Source organism: Procambarus clarkii, chromosome 16 (genome assembly GCF_040958095.1).
Source record: "Procambarus clarkii isolate CNS0578487 chromosome 16, FALCON_Pclarkii_2.0, whole genome shotgun sequence".
Taxonomy (NCBI): domain Eukaryota; kingdom Metazoa; phylum Arthropoda; class Malacostraca; order Decapoda; family Cambaridae; genus Procambarus; species Procambarus clarkii.
This window is the reverse complement of record NC_091165.1, coordinates 11,625,574-11,630,639: the sequence shown is the minus strand read 5'-3', so window position 1 is coordinate 11,630,639 and position 5,066 is coordinate 11,625,574.

Below are 5,066 nucleotides of genomic sequence, written 5' to 3'. Positions count from 1 at the left end.
CAGAATTGGAGAGGACGGCAGCAGGAGCACAAGGCTAGAAAAGGACAGAGGACTGTCCCAAGGAGCATCACACTCCGGCAGCCGCCCACTAAGCCCCCAGACGGCGACAACGAGCTGAGCGGGGAGGGGGTGAGCCTGGTTAGGAGTAAAGTCATCATCCATATAGTAAACCAATATATAAGGGATGGGGACCCGGAACCAAGGGATACCACCTACCAAGGCAGCCAGGGAGGCCGAGCGCGGGCCAGTGCAGGAAGGGTGTGTCGTGTCCAGCAGTGCTCCCCTTTTCAACAGGGGAGTCCTACTACTTCGTTCATTCTCCCACACTGGTGCTAAGACCCCAGTCCCCCTATCGCCCTAGCCTCGACACCCAACCATCCATTCAGGGCGGCCTCTCACAGGCGACCCCTCCAGCGGGTGGTCCGATGGTTCACAAGGCCCCTACATGGTACTCTTCAGCACGTACACCACCCAAAGAGGGGGCAGGAGAGGGGGCACAGGCAACCCACACCTGTCCCAGGGAGGTGTTCGTGATCTCCTCACCAAGGCAAGGAGGCACCACGGAGGGGCGGGACCAAACAAGGCTTGATAGGTATCAGAACGGGAAGGAATCGAGCGAGGGCGGCCGTGACTGGGACGGCGTTGAGAACTCCAAGAGAGAGGGGTTATTAGGTGCAGTGGTTACAACTAGAAATGGAGCCGCGCCAGGGGACGAGGTAGTCACCACTGGGGGCTTAGGGCTCGACCCAACCACAGGACGGAGGAGAGCCGAGGGTAGGAGTCAGAGAGGCCAAAGGAGGAGCAAGGTCGAGGCCCAATGCAGCGGAGGCTACAGAGCCCAGTTTTCCAACACGGACGACTCGGGGGCTTGGTCGCCCACCCTACGAGCCTGAGAAGGTAAAGGAAAAACAGTAGAAACAGTATACATCATCGCTATGAAAAAGAAACATTCATTCACGAATGTGCCCCCACACCCACCATGGAGCCACAATTAGAGGCAGGACACCCAACAAGAGTCTATCGCTAATCATGCCGAGGCCTCCTAGGGGTGCGTCGTGAGTATACACCCCACAAACGCCACCTTAAGAAGCGACAGTCCGTCGAGATCGGGTTCAGTGACGAAAGCAGAATTGACAATAAAAGATTCCCCTCGCTCTCGACGTTGGGTACTACAGTTCTACGGGTGCAAGAGTATGCCTCCTCATGCACCCGGGCATCAAAATAGAGGAAGTCCAAAGAAATAACCAAAACAAGCAAAAGGTCGGCAGGAAACGGCAAGCAGATAGGAGAAGAGGGGGGAGAAAATGAAACAGAAGGAAAAGGAAAAGTTGCTCAGCACAATTGGAGAGGACGTCAGCAGGAGCACAAGGCTACAAAAGGACAGAGGACTGTCCCAAGGAGCATCACACTCCGGCAGCCGCCCACTAAGCCCACCTCATGGCATCAACGACCTGAGTGGGGAGGGGGGTGCCACTAGGGAAGCTGTCCACTCTTGTCCTGTCTCTCATAAAGGTATTCATTATTCCGATTTTTACCGTTATCCATTCCTCCATCCTTACCCGTTGGCAAGCTTGTTGGTCTTCTGTTCCTGGAAACAAACTGCATACTCTTAAAAGAGTTTTGTCCCAGTGGCCGTCCTCCTACCACCGTAACCGGCCATGGGAAATGGCTCTGGCGAGTTTGTGCATTGCCCATACTCACTTAACTCATGATCACTTGATGGAGCACCGCCTGCTCCTTATTGTCAAAACTGCATTGATCCTCTTACAGTCATGCATATCCTTGTTGAATGTCTTGACTTCCAGGACGAGCGTATGTCTTGTTTTCTGATAGTCCCCCCGCGGTCGCTTGTGTCTCGATAGTATTCTTGGCGACATACTTTTGATATCGTTCACCTTATGTGTTTGTTTTTGTATTGGCATCCTTGGCGATATTTAGCGCCCTTCGATTATCCCACACATTTGATTTGCCTTCCCAGTTTGGTGCCTTTTGATAATTACTATCTACCCTCACCCAACCTCTCCATGCCACACTCAACTTCTCTCCCTATTAACTATTAAATGTTTAAATACAACAAGTTATGCTGATGAACTGTTTATAAATTGGTTAAGGATGGCGAGAATAGGTGGGGTTACAAGAAGAGGGCGAGGCGAGCACTCGGGTGGGTGGGCAGGTTTTGAGTAGGAGTGTGGACAGGGTGATGAGTGTACTCACCTAGCTGTACTCACCTAGTTGTGCTTGCTGGGATTAAACTCTGGCATATTTGTTCAACCTGGCCCGCCTCTCAACCGTTAATCATCTGGTGTACAGATTCCTGAGCCTACTGGGCTCTATTAAATCTACATTTGAATTTGTATAAGAGTCATCCTCCACCACATCACTGCTTAATGCATTCTATTTGTTAACTTCCCTGACACTGAAAAAATCTTTCCAATGACTGTGGCTCATCTGGGTACTAAGTTTCCACCTGTGTCCCTATGCTTGTGTTCCATTTGTGCTAAACAGTTTGTCTATGTCCCCCCCCAGTCAATTCCCCTGAGAATTTTGTAGGTGATTATCATGTCTCCCCTTACTTCTGTTTTCCAGGGACGTGAGGTTCAGCTCTTAGCCTTTCCTTGTAGCTCATACCTCTCAGCTACCTACCTACCTTGTGGTTACCTAGATATGGACCCGTTATGGTCACTATGGACCAGTAACCGGGTTCTTGATGGATGAACCTTTTTGTATTATCCGACCCCAAATCGGTAGTATACTTACAACATTTAACTATGTAGTGCAGTGAATAAGGGGGGGGGGGAGGGATGAACAAAACACTACTCTGTTCACAAATTTATTTACCTTAACCAATAAAATATTAAAATAAGAGTATTTCTTCACTTATGTACAGGGGTGCTTCTTTCACTCAGTACACCAAGAGGTCTCACATGCAGTGTTCACCAACCCCAGCGTTTCCTCCACTGCCCAGTACCTCATCTAACCGTACTGGGAAACACTGGCGAGTTCATCATTTACGTGGGCCAGTCCACTGACACAGTATCACGAGTTGTCTATACCCCATGACCACTCTCCAGCCACTCGCTGGCAGAGGACCTCAGCCACATGCTGATCAGAGTCACAAAATAACCAATACAGCAGTAGTGAACCCCTGGCAGAAGCTTCTAGCGACCGGCTAGCAGCGCTTCTCAACAGGCACCTCACTGTCGTCCATTCTCTTCTAAACCAATCCCGGGGGGGGGGGGGGGGGGCGCCGATCTCTTCCAACACTATGTAACTTGCAGCTAACACACTCCTTCAGATTGGCAGCGGCTTACTTAGTCGTCGTCCAGGACCAAGCTAAGAGAACGTGGACTGCTCAAGGTATAAACTGCCCACTTGAGTACGACTGCCTCCAGACGTCACCTCTGTGGACATAACACGTCATCAGTTAAATGGACGGTACACTGGGGAAATCAGCAGGTAACACTTATTCACTAGGGAGTAACTCATTATGCACGTAGCACAACCTAGGTGGCGCTGATCTTGATCCGCCACTCACCAGAGGTCATCCACAACGACTTCACTGTCTGACCAAGGCAGGAAACTGAAGCCATTTGCCACTGTCACGCCACGATAAATAGATGGCGTTGTCTACATAGCGTCCAATTCCAGAAAGTTTTGAGTGCAGACGTATAGATGGCACTGGAACTGCCACTGTACACACTGACAAACGGTGACGAGTCAGTAACAGTGCCCCAGGCTGGTGCTGTAAATTCCAGGATTGGTTTGACATAGGTGGTATACAGGATCCTGAATGATTCCTACACAAGTTTCTAAAGGCAGTTCTTATGATGGCCAATCTAGTATATGCCGCTGATGGGCCTCTGGGGACAGGTTCGGTGTGTTATCAACCCCCAGATCTTTCTCTCTATTTGACTCTTGCAGGATCTCACCTTCCAGATGGTACCTTGTGTTCAGCCTTCTGTTCCCTTCGCTTAATTTCATTACTTACCACTCTCCTGAGTTGAACTTTAGTAACCATTTCCTAGACCATTCCTCCAGTGGGCGAGGAGGAGTGTGGGCGGGGCGAGGAGGAGTGTGGGTGTGGCGAGGAGGAGTGTGTGCTGGGTGAGGAGGTGTGTGGGTGGGGCGAGGAGGAGTGTGTGCTGGGTGAGGAGGTGTGTGGGTGGGGCGAGGAGGAGTGTGGGCGGGGCGAGGAGGAGTGTGGGCGGGGCGAGGAGGTGTGTGGGTGGGGCGAGGAGGAGTGTGTGCTGGGTGAGGAGGTGTGTGGGTGGGGCGAGGAGAAGTGTGGGCGGGGCGAGGAGGAGTGTGGGTGGGGCGAGGAGGCGTGTGGATGGGGTGAGGAGGAGTGTGGGTGGGGCGAGGAGGAGTGTGTGCTGGGTGAGGAGGTGTGTGGGTGGGGCGAGGAGGAGTGTGGGTGGGGCGAGGAGGAGTGTGGATGGGGCGAGGAGGAGTGTGGATGGGGCGAGGAGGAGTGTGGGTGGGGCGAGGAGGAGTGTGTGCTGGGTGAGGAGGAGCGTGAGCGGGGCGAGGAGGAGTGTGGGTGGGGCGAGGAGGAGTGTGGATGGGGCGAGGAGGAGTGTAGGTGGGGCGAGGAGGAGTGTGTGCTGGGTGAGGAGTGTGGGTGGGGCGAGGAGGAGTGTGGGTGGAGCGAGGAGGTGTGTGGGTGGGCGAGGAGGAGTGTGGGCGGGGCGAGGAGGAGTGTGGGTGTGGCGAGGAGGAGTGTGGGTGGGGCGAGGAGGTGTGTGGGTGGGGCGAGGAGGAGTGTGGGCGGGGCGAGGAGGAGTGTGGGTGTGGCGAGGAGGAGTGTGAGTGGGGCGAGGAGGAGTGTGGGTGGGGCGAGGAGGTGTGTGGGTGGGGCGAGGAGGAGTGTGGGTGTGGCGAGGAGGAGTGTGGGTGGAGCGAGGAGGTGTGTGGGTGGGGCGAGGAGGAGTGTGGGTGGGGCGAGGAGGAGTGTGGGCGGGGCGAGGAGGAGTGTGTGCTGGGTGAGGAGGTGTGTGGGTGGGGCGAGGAGGAGTGTGTGCTGGGTGAGGAGGTGTGTGGGTGGGGGGAGGAGGAGTGTGGGCGGG